General features: G+C 46.8%; 1 long non-coding RNA gene across 1 annotated transcript in view; it reads right to left on the reverse strand.

The window, feature by feature from the left end:
- Nucleotides 1–11,483, reverse strand: part of LOC141578503 (uncharacterized) — a 29,692-nt gene extending 18,209 nt beyond the window's left edge. The window contains exon 1 of the long non-coding RNA XR_012508885.1: nucleotides 11,368–11,483. This is a non-coding gene — a long non-coding RNA (uncharacterized LOC141578503). The remainder of the gene's footprint in view (nucleotides 1–11,367) is intronic.
- Between the last annotated feature and the right edge of the window lie 687 nt (nucleotides 11,484–12,170).

The following is a 12,170-nucleotide window of genomic DNA, read 5'->3' on the forward strand; positions in this document are numbered from 1 at the left end:
TGGATGTTACACGGCAACATGAATTCTGAGTTGTAACAATACACATTCTGTGTAAATAATCTTCAAGGTCGTCTGCTTAAGGCAATTTAACTAGTCCCTGTCTCAATAGAATGATAAAGATTTCATTAAAACTTCATAGTGCACTAAAAAAAATAAATGAATCCTTGTTACTTTAAGCCATATTCATATATATCATATATATACATATTGAATATGCATCAGAAATAAGCCACCCCCTTTAGTATTCAGAGTTGATCCTTCTAAAATACCTGTCATTGTGACAGCACATTTTTATTAAGCACCCCTTGGGTGCTTTGTGTACAAGGCGTCTAACTCTCACAGTTAGACAAGGAAAACGATATTACTCAAATTTCACAAATGAGGAAATGTACTTAAGCCATAAAAACAACTTACCTATTCATCATCAGGAAAGAAAGAGTAATGATTTTACTTACAATATTCACTGACAATCTTTTCTTCCATACTAAGGCTACATAAAACCAATTCAGTCTTTCTAAGTATTTCTGTCAATAAGGGCCACTAGAGAAAAGCAAGTAACATCACTAGCAATGATTGGACTTTCAAAGCCCACTTCTCTTTTGCACTATAATTATTTTTAATGTTTTGTTTTTAGTGCTCACAGAGCATTAAAATTAAAAAAAAATTAACTTTTAAGTCATTACCTGAGAATAAAACTTTTGTAAAAATGTACAATTTTAATTTATGCCACTCTGTCTCACATTCTCACTGGTGTCTCTCCTTTGAAGTCCTCATCAGGCTGAGATCACTAAAATTGGCCATTTATGGAGTCACAGGATTTCGGGAAAACACTCAACGGGAGGCTGATTACAGGAGCAATTAAAAATGCATCCTGTGTAGCCAGGGTTCCAGCACTGAACTAGCCACTGCCAGCTGTGTGTAATTTGGGACAAGCTGCTCCATCTCTCAATCCCTCAGCTGCAAAAAATGAGACACTGATACCTACCCACAAACACCTGCTATGAAGTAAAACTTGAGGAAAGCATTTTAGCCTTAGGCAGGTGTCCACTCAGAGCGAGGTTGGTCATTATGATGATAAGGATGGTTGTTAATAAATTAAGCTAGACCAGAAAGTAGAAATCACCATAAAGGAGAAACATTTAAATCAATGAGCATTTTCTTTTGGATGGATTGCAGAATATTTTATTGATTTTTTTAATAAACCAAGATTTGTCCATTAATAATAGATTTACAGGTTCATGGACAAGTCTCCAGAAAAAGAATTAGAGGCCTCTAACTTCTGAATACTAAGAAAGTAAAGTTTAGAAAGAATTATGGGGGAGATTATACCTCATTTGGGAGAATATGTGCTTAACATGTATGCGGCCCTAAGTTCAGTCCCCAGTAACTCCATTTAAAAACTTTTTTTTTTAAGAAATGGAGAATTAAAGCAAAAAGATGGAGGAATACAGAATTTTTTTAGAGACTCAACTCAGACTTCTGATGGGGAATAAAACATCCATTTCTCAGAGGAAATCTTGAAAACTATGTAAACTGGATCTGAGATGTCTAGTCTTTTAACATTATTCAAGAATTCATATTACCAAGTCTTAAAACTACCTGATAACCCACAGTGGTGATAGTGATCATAACAGCTGCCAACACGGATCGAGCTCCGGCTAGGAATGCTCTGTTCTGACATCTCTGCTCCTGAGGCCTCACCAGGCTGAGAGCACTAAATTCGGACATTCATGAGCATCTCGTGTAAGTCCTCAATTTGTGCTTCTCACTCCCCCCTCACCAGGCCCTCTGAGGGAAGCACTGTTATCATCTTCCCCACCCGCAGTTAAGGCCACTAAGGCACAGAGACTAAACCCGATCCAGGTCAGACTGGCATTAAAGGACGTGTGTATTTCTGCTGTTTTACTTTTTACAAAGGAATCTGAGATATCAATTTAAGGGAGACTGTTAAATAATAAAAGTCTGTCTGGTCTCCACTTCAAAGAGCAGATACTATAAATTCCTGATGTAGGATGAGGCTGCCGCCACAAACTGACTCAGCTTGAAATTAATATCCAAGATGAAACAGCGAATACAAGTAAATATTCACGATTGTCAACTCCGCTCTCGGGTCTGGGCCCTTCACTGCCTGAACGGCGGTGAAATCCCCACCCAGGTCAGAGAGGGAAGCGCGGCTCTTCCAGGTCACACCCAGGCTTCAAGGGCTGTTTCCCCTCACAGACTGTCGTCAACGATTAAAAAGCTCTCAAGATTTTTACACCATGCAAAACTGAAAGATATTTCTGCAGATGGAGCACTTTCTCAGGCTTAAACAATTTTTGCCTACACTCAGCAAGGGGGAGAAAAGAAACATGACTCTGCAAAGTGTCTGAGCCTCACCACTCACAGGAGTAGAACTGCCTCAGCACAAGATGACAGTTCACATTGCAGGGTGAGAACAAAATAAAGCCGCCCCAACCACAGGCACTCCCAGAGACAGCGCTCAGCAGTCTTCTGCACACTCATGGTTGTGCAGCCCTCACCACCATCTATTTCCAGAACACTCCATTATCCCAGAAGAAACCACCTGTCACTATCAGTCATTCCCTAATCCCCCTCCACCCAGCCCCTTGCAACCATCACCTGCTCTCTGCCTCTGCATTTGCTTATTCTGCGCATTTCAGATCACTGAAGTCAACAATATGTGGCCGTTTATGTCTGGTTCCTTTCACTTAACGTGCTATTATCAAGGCTTTTCGATGTTGAAGGGGTATCAGCATCTCTCTCTTTTTTTTTTTTTTTGAAAACGTTAAAGTTTATTAGAAGGTGGTAAGTACTATCAAAAAGACTAGAGTGGAGCATAAGGGGTGGGGATTCAAAGGGAAAAGGGTGGGTTGAGCAGTCAGGGTGGACTTCCCAGGACAGGTGGCCTTTTTCATCTTCCCCTTTATTTTTTTTTTCCTTTTTATTCACCCTTACGTATGAATAATGTTCCACTACATGGAGATACTACATTCAGTTCATCCATTCAGCAGCTATATATGGACGACATCCAGAAGAATGAGTGTAAGATGTGACTAGCAGGGGTGGCATTTAAGCAAAGGGCAAGATGTGCTTTAAAAAAAAAAGCCAACAAACAGAGGCACAAGGAAATTCAGTCCGTTTCTGAGCAAAGAGCATGCTTGCTTCGGCAGGACTACCGTGCAGGGCTGGGGAGGATATTGGCAGGAATCACGGGGAGGGAGTCACCTAAGAAGACTCCCCACCGATATCAGCTCAGCCAATTCTCCTCCCTCATGTATCTAGGTTTCTCTTATTTCATGTAATAGCACTTTAACTACACATCTGATCATGTGCATCAGACCACCTTACCTCGAAGCCACAGAAAATCATTCACTGACCGGAGCTGCTCCAGGACAAAACTGTGATGGACCAGGGAGTCCTACAGCATCCCAGCCTGCAGGCACAAACCCCACATGTGCCTTGGTGATGTCCAGAAAATAAAATGCATGGAAATATCTCACTGCTGGTTCACAACATCTGCCCCCAAATTGCCCCAAAATCATGCTGGCAAAGCACTACTCAACCCTCTCACTACAAAAAAAAAAAAAAAAAAAAAAAGCTAAGAAGGCAAATTTAGGCTCTGCCATTGAAAACCAGCAACCATCAATGCCAGTATCTGAGCTGGAATGCTCCTGACTTCAAAAACCACTGCGCACTTATTTTTCAAACGGGAAAGCATATATGTATTCCACGTAGATGTTATTACAGTAGGATTTTTATTTTCGAAATTTCCAGTTCAACATTAGCACAAGAAAGATTATGTTTCAGCTTTTAAAAAACTCAATTATCTTCCACTTTCTTAATTTTGAACCTATTATTATTTTAAAAATGGAGCTATATTATAAACCAAGTGTTTGGCTTCTGCAAACAAAACTTTTATGACCTCACTATTTCAGAGCAAACTTTAATGATGTTTTGAGAGGTGGGGCCTGGGGCGCTAACAGCCCTTTAAATATTGACAAGGATGTGCTATTAAGTAATGCAAAGGCTCTAAGTCCACATTAGCTAGGAAACCAAAGAAACTACACCAAAGCCTTACTTTATCATTTTTAAATATTCCTATTTTTTGAATATTAAATTTCTTAAAAGATATGATTTTTTTGAGAAAGACAACAGCTGTATTAAATTTCCTCTCACCAAGAAAGCAATCTTTATCAAGAGTAAAAACCCCTATGGAAATTCAAAAGATAGGACGTTTCTAGCTAAGTGAACATGCAGATCTGAACACAAACATAAATCCTATCAGATCTCACTCGGACGAGCTCAACAAAGTCCTGGGCTACCCTGGAACTTAGCTCTTCTCTTCCAAATGTTGGCTGAGCTAAGATCATCACACAAGGCAGGGAAGGAGAGAAGAGGAAAGTCCACCTGGCGGCCTCCATCTGTTTTCTTCAAGCCAAAAGGCGCCGCAAGGGCGGCCCAGCTAACAAGCCCTCCCCATAAGGAAATCCGGCATCCACACGGCCCCTGCCGTCCCCAAGCAGCCCCAACGACCCTCTCCCACTTGTGGCCTCCCAGCCTGTGAATGGTCTTCTAATGTCACTCCCCAGTTGTTGGCAACCCCCCCCTTCCCCGCTACACAAACACACACACACACAAACACACGCGGAGCCAAGGCAGCCTTCCCAAAGCATAAATTTGATTACATCACCCCACTTCAAACCCTTCAGCGGCTCCCTGGTAGAGTTCTAGCCCTACCCCCGAACCTGCTCGCCCATCCTCACCTCAGTACCCAGGTCCCCAGTGACCTCAGGGGCCCCCTGATCTGCTCCTACTTCCCACTTGCCTCCAGGCTCATTTTGACTGTTTCTCAAGGAAGCCTTCCCTCCCTCCAAACTCCGCAATTTGTTCCTCTGTTCCTAGAACATTCTAGGCTAAGTCAACCTCTGACACTGCTAAGCTCCCAAGGAGTATTTTGCTTACTAATGTGGGTCCAACCTCTCTCCCCTAGACACTCAGAAGTGTGCATGTTATGAATAAATGAATGATGGGGTGGGTCTCAAAGGGACAGCCAGACCTGCTCTCGTCCGCCCCGACCTTTCTTACTGTAGAATATCAGAAGCAAATCCAGAAGTACCTTTCCTGAGGGTCACTTCCTGCTGACACCCTTCACTGCCTCCTCTGTCAGTTCTAGTAAAACCCAAGCTCTTCGAAAGCCCTCCACCCCAGGCCCTCACCAGTGTCCTCCCCAGCAGGGGCACCCACAACCCTGGACCACACATGGCACTCTCCCCGAGTCCCCACCGCACAAGCCTCCAGGCCTCTACCCGGGCTGCTCTGCCACATGAGCCACAGTCTTCATGCTTTCTACTGGCTGACCCTTACTCTGTCTTCACAACTGAATGTAGAGCCCATTTCTTCCAGGAAGCCCTCTCTGATAATATCCTTTAGGTCTTGGCAGGGCTCCCTCTATAGCAGCACTGCATGGGGACCAACTGGGTGTTTGCTTGCTCCTTTGGGACCACGACCTATTGGGGGCCACTTGGGAAGGAGTGAGATATTACAAGAGGGGTGGGAGAAGCAAAAAGCAAAAATAACACCTGAAGTCCGAAATTCAAGGATTCTTTCTCAGAAAAAGAATAAAATATTTCACATGTGTGCAATTTGGCTACTATTTTTGTGGCTTGCGGAAAGCAAGGACTTGGTGTTCTAGTCCAAAACCCAGGTTACATGCAAAGAAATGTATATATTCATATCCAAAGGAAACCAGAGCTGCTCAACAACAGTTTGCAGTCAGAATTGAAAGGAATTTTGATAAAGGCAATCTCTCTCTCTTCTTTCTTTTCTGGCATCATATAATTTTAGAAGTTTTTGCGTGACTAAGAGATGGCTACAGCCAGTGATCCTGCACTGGAGAGTTTGGGCTGAGGAAGCCCAGATTACATTCACTGTGTAAATGCAATCACACCAACAAACTGACAAGTGCCCTTGTGGAGGAGCTGATGTTCCAAAGCAGGCAAACTTATGCAGTAAGAAAACTCTAAATAAGAAGTAAGAAATTCAATGTTCTGTACTCAATTTCATTAGCTATATGGGCCATTACCTGATAGTATATCTTGTCTAATGAAACCCAAAAATAAATTGTGAACGTTGATTTTCTTCATCTGACTGTTTTATGCTAAATTTGGATATCAAACCCACAATCCATACGGACAGCTCAGGCCTATGCTGCAGCACAGCTACATCACGTAGAAGAAAGTCTATCAAGGGAGAATTGGAAAGTTTCCCTTCAGAAGCTGCTAAGTCTGGTTTTGCACCTGTACATCATTTGCAACCACTTCATCGTCAAAGGAGTAAGACCTTACCTCTGTGGGGCGTAAAGCACTGCGGTGCTTCAGAACAATCAAAGAACACAGAGCTTTGTGAATCAGTCCTGAGGCATTTAAATCGTACTTTTTCTGAAAGGCCCCAAAACTGACCCACTTCACCATTTCACGTACAACAGTGAGGTACCGGAATTAGTAGAGAAAACACGCCCTTGAAGTCTGACAAGACCCTGCTTGAATCCTGTTACAGCATTTACTACCCTCTAAGTGGACCAATAACTTAACCCCTCTGAGAAGGCTTGCCAATCCGCAAAAGGGGGCTGCCACCGCCCACCTGGGAGGCATGGATGTGAATGCAACACGCAAGTAGGGTGGCCGACTGGTACCTGACACGGGGCCTGGCTAGTTTCCCTCCGCTGCCCTTGTCCCCCTTTAAACTTGTGCTGTTTACCCGGTACCAAATGCCCGGAATAGACTGCCAGAATATTCTGTGTATCCCTGGATACATGCCTTACCCTTAGGAGGCCAGAAAAACAACTGCCTCCTCCCCAGTCACTATCAATGTTCTTAAGAGTCTGGATTTTTTTAACCTCTATTTTGCAGGGAGACTATTCCAGAATTTTTCAAGCACCATTCTCCAGGTTGGCTCCTCTCCCAGCGCCCATCCCTTCTCACCTCAGATCCTCTGTCTGCCTTCCGTTCATTGGAAAGCGAGTCAGGAAGAGCGGGGACTCCCTAGGCCTTCTTCCCTCCCTGATATGTTAGTGTGACTACCTTCAACCCACGCCCCAATCCAACTCCAGCTTCTGAGGAGTCTACCCTCCCGGACCCTGCAGACTCTGCAACTTCCCAAGACACACACGTGGCCACGACCCTCCCTTCAGATTTCTTCCTGGCTGGCCCTGCCCACCCCCCGGCCCCTTAAGGATAAATGACATTGCCCTGAAAATCCCAAACGCCGCTGACTGACACACGAAAGCTGCATGGTCTGGGCTTTCCTCCAACCCAGGCACAGCCCTGCCCCCCCTCAGCCTCAGTCTGCAGCTCTCAAAATGATCTAATTCACATGCGCGGCTGTGAACACCAGCTAAGAATGACGACTCCCATCGTGTATCTCTAGTCCGGCTCCTTCAACTCAGCCCCAGGCTCATTGACCCTAGTGCCTCTATGAAGTCCAAACTTGGACGAAAAATGGCATCTTAAAAATGCCTCATGTCCAAGATTTACTCTGGAATTCAATTTATGGAAGGTACCTCCCATGCTCCCCATTTTAGTAACAGACCCAGCACTCACCTAGGTGTTTGAGGTCACATTCAATTTCCCCTGTTCCCTCCCTCCAGCCCTGGCCTGGAATATTAGTCCTGTCATTTCCGTCGCTAAGCCCATCTCAAGACTGTTTCTGCAGGGACGACGGCCGGATCCCCACAAGCTCACAGCAAGGTGCACTGAGTCACAGTCCTCCGAAGGGTGCTCCCTGGAGGGGGAGGCATCTCCTGCCACCGGTCACCTCAGAAGGCACTGGATTCTCACAAAGGAGGCCCTGGAGAAGGGACTCAAAGTTCTCCCATGATCTGAGCTTTGAAGGTCCCGAGGTCTGTTGGAGCTCCTATTAGCAGACACACTTGCCACTGAGCAGATGAGGATGGAGAAGCCCAAGCAAGGCTGTCTTCACTCCGACCCCTGGGCGCTCGTGAGCCACGGGAAAGGCCTGTGTCCAGGGCACAGCCCACCAATCACAGATCCCACCCTGCATTTGCCAACCCGGACAGCCTAGACTCCTTCTACTTGCGAGACTTACTTCTGTTCTGTTCCCCCCGAGAATGTGATGGACTCTTTCAGAATGTCTGGCCTGTATCAAGCGAGACCAAGTCAGTGAAGGATGAAGTGTCCACATTTGGACTAGAGCATGAAAGGAGAAACAAGGCCTCATGATCAGCATGATGGTTGTGGCCAAACCCTTCCCCTGGGTGAGATGAACAAGGGTAGGGGTGAGAATCCAAGGTCTTAGATTGGCCAAAGCATCTTCCTTCATGGCTGACTTGGGGTTGGAGACTCACTACCGCAAACTAACGACACGGCCGTCAGTGGGGGACGTCAGCTGCAACAAACATGGAGTCAGCTCTTTAATGCCAACATGGGTTAAAAGTAAAGGCAGGTGCAGGGAGGCCTGCACGGCTGCTGAGGCAAACCACAGACCCGGCTCTGAATGCCCACTGGCTGGAGCAGAGAGGAAGCTACGGTCCCTTTAATAGTCCCTGTGTCCACCAGATCCATGTGAGCCAGCTACTTAGAAGAAGGCCATGTTGTCCTGGTACTCAGAAAAACCAGCCTCGTAAAGGGAACAAAAGAGTGGCATGGATTTTAGACCCACTTCTGCCCCTTTATGAAGGAAAAATAAAGTAAATGGCACGGGGAAGTTGAATGCAAAAAAAAAAAAAAAATAACCAAACGGTGACTGATTCCTCCAACAATGTCCCCTGCAGCTGCTCACCCCCGAGCCTGCCGCTTCCTCACCAGTGACCGCCGGTCAGGAAGCTCCGTCACGCACGTCACACAGAGACAGCCAGGAACCGCGTGCTGAGCACGTTTGTGTAAAAGCAGGAATCGAGCAAGATGCTGCAGACTTTGACTTGACAAGATTAAATACTCCATGAAAAGAATCCCTCAACAGCCGCCTAAATCAATTCGCATCTCACTTCTTCAAAACAATCAAACTAATTGAATAAGGGTGCATTTGTCACCAAATATAAGGAGGACCAAACAGGTTCCTCAAAGCAAAGATTTTAACAGGTATCAAACACCAGTGGGTGATGTGCTAAAAAAGCAATATTCCAAAAAATTAGAAAATAACAAGATGACTAGGATAATGCATGGATCAAGGCAGCTGAAATGTTTCTGCTCCTTAAAGCAATGGAGACAGCATGGAGGGCGATCTAGCTATTTCCAATGCAGGATATGCACAGCCACCTTTTCAGACGCAACTGCACGGTACAAGAGAAAAAGGAATAAAGAAAAAGGAAAAGAGGAACAAGCGAAAATTAGAAACACACAAGAACAAGAATGACTTTGACAGCAAGTACAAGAATTTACGTGAGTGTGTGAGGCCAGGAACGCGGGGATGGTGAGACCCACCCTCACCTCCTGCTCCAGGGAAGGCAGGGGCCTGAGGGGAGCAACGCTGCTTGGGGATCCCAACGTCGTCAGTGCCCCTAACCAAAACTCCACATACATGCATCTAGGCAGCTTTTAAGCCACAAAATGTGGTCGCATTACAGGCTGGACAGTTTTACTCACTCCCAACGAGAGTAGCAGGAGAGTATTTGTCTCTGCTCCTGCACCAAAGCATTGTTTTAAAAATTAATGACTGTGGAATAGTAAAAGCAACAATGGAGTAAAAGTGACTGGAGGAGAACGTGCTTGACCCGAGCTCACTGGCCGCGTTATCTCACTGACGTTTAGATGCTGGCTAAGCCCTTATGGTACCAAAACAGACAGATCCACCAGGAGGGAGTTTAATTGGCTGCTGTATTTTGATGCCGAGAGCCATGTCTGGTACATGAGGTTCTGGGTAAACAATGGTGACAGTGTCAACACTATGGGCTAAGCACACATCCAGCTACTCCGCCAAATCCCAAGGGCAGACTTCAAAAGGCAAAAACAAGCTGGCATTCTCTGGTGGGTCTGGAGACTCAGAACCAAACAGTTGCTGAGCAAAAATGTCACCAGTGCCTCCTATGACAAAGAGGAGGCACTAGCCATGGGGCTTGGGCAGGACTCCAGGCTTCCACTGCTCACCCACCAGTCTGTCCAGGGGGAGAACATGGTCCCTGCTTACGTTGCACTGATGCAGCTACCTTGACTAACGCCTGGGGGCTCAGCAGGAGGTGACATTTGAGGTGAACGGAGCCAGCCTCGGTGTAGCCCTATGCTGGCAGCTGTGCCCATAGCAGTGCCCAAGCACCTAAACCTGCCACCTTATCCCCAAGGAGCAGAAGGGCGTGCGGGCGTGTAGATCACAGGGCCCTGCGAGGACAAATACAGATCATGGCCACTACATGTCTCACCCCTTACTAAAGTCATAGAGGTATGTCCGGGAGGAACAGAAAATTCATCCAGAGCCCGCCAGGCACCACACGCAAGTGGGACTCGGGCTCCGTGTGCCTCTCACTCACAGGGCTGGTCTGGACTTTCTTTTTATCAATTCTCTGGCATTTTCTCCTCCAACTTACCAACAACCAGAAAGTAGGATTTGATCTTAGGTAAGTTCAAGAATCACAGAGCACTGCCTCCACAGCGGGCCCGGCAGCACGTGCCAGGTCCTCCGACCGTCACCTGTGGTACCGCCATAAGTGCCCTCCAGACTCAAGGCCCGAGGCCGTTGGCCGTGGGGGCACAGCTTCCCTCAATCTCCCCAGCAAATGGGGACGACTTCTGGGCAAAGGCATCTCACCTCTTCTGACCGAGGGAAAGCATGATAGATACACGGGGAAACAGAGCAGAAGGTGGGGGGTAGTAAGCCCAGGAGAGCTCGTCTGCACTTCCAAGGCAAAAGTGGGACCGTTGACTTAATCACAGGGACAAAGTGAGGATGAATCTTTCCCTGCTTTGTCTCATACTCCGTGATACGCCTTTCCCTGCATAAGGAGTTCATCCGGAATTCCCTGGAGGTGTTTCTGATTTCCTAACTTGGCATGCTGGCTGTCGGGGAGGAAGAGAGGGCCTGAACCCAGCAGGTGCTGGGCCTGGGAGGCAGGAGACACCGGCTCCAGACCCAGCACAACCAGTGACTCGTTCGGCCTCTCGGGATTCAGCATCTCATCTATAAGCAAAGGGATGAGAATGTCCCAGGACAGGCTGCCTAACAAAATTGAAATGAGAGCCATGTAAAGAAAGCTTCAGTTGCCACATTTAAAACGGTAAACAAAGAACCAATCAAACAAACAAAAAACAGATACTAGAAACTGATTTTAAGAACAGATCTTACTTAATCTGCTGTATGTAAAATAGTATCATTTTGACATGTAATCAATATATGAACGTAACAAGATAGTTTACATACTTTTTACTAGACAAGTCTCAGCGTCTGATGTGCATTTGACCTACAGCACATCTCAGCTCAGACCAGCCTCTTCCCCAGCGCTCATAGCATCAGTGGCTGTGGCTACTCTATTGGACAGCCACTCCAGGGGTCCCACCAGGGGTCCTGGCTGAAAAGCTGGAGGAAGTCTCCACACTGACCCTAAAAGGATCTCTCTGAAACATAGGCAGATTCACTTTTAAATGTCTGTAAACCGTCGGGCTGCACCTCCCTCCGCCCTTGGGTACAAGACAGCCCTCTTCCTTGCTGATCCCTTCCTGGATGTAGGGAAGGAACACGGCACACAGCCAGGGTGGCCGGGCCTCCAGGTAGACTTACCTGCTGTCTGTGTCCAGTCCCATGAAGTCCTCCTTCTCAAACAAGGTGCAGAGGAGGGGGATCTTTTCCCCAGACTTGTTGGGGTCCCATCCAGCCACTTGGACTTGAGCAAGATGAAGAGTGACTCAGTGAAGTCCTTGATCCTCTTCTCCACCACCCTGCAGTCCTCGTAGTTTGAAGGCCACATCGGTGCGCGGCTGCTCGGCTACCTCCCCATGCAGCACAAAGACAAAGAGCTGAGAGTCATTAAGCGTGGTGCCATACAGCTCCTCTGCACATGGAGCTTCTCGAAGGCCTTGGCCGAGAGGCAGTCGGTAATGGTGACAAGGCCCACGACCGTGCGGTGGGTCTGGAAGTCACTCCACGCATTCTCGAACGCATAGTGGTGACTGTAGTGGATACAGAGTGCCCACTGGGAGCCGCACGGGCTGATCTGGCTCACCAAG

Source organism: Camelus bactrianus, chromosome 8, assembly GCF_048773025.1.
Source record: "Camelus bactrianus isolate YW-2024 breed Bactrian camel chromosome 8, ASM4877302v1, whole genome shotgun sequence".
In the NCBI taxonomy this organism is placed as follows: domain Eukaryota; kingdom Metazoa; phylum Chordata; class Mammalia; order Artiodactyla; family Camelidae; genus Camelus; species Camelus bactrianus.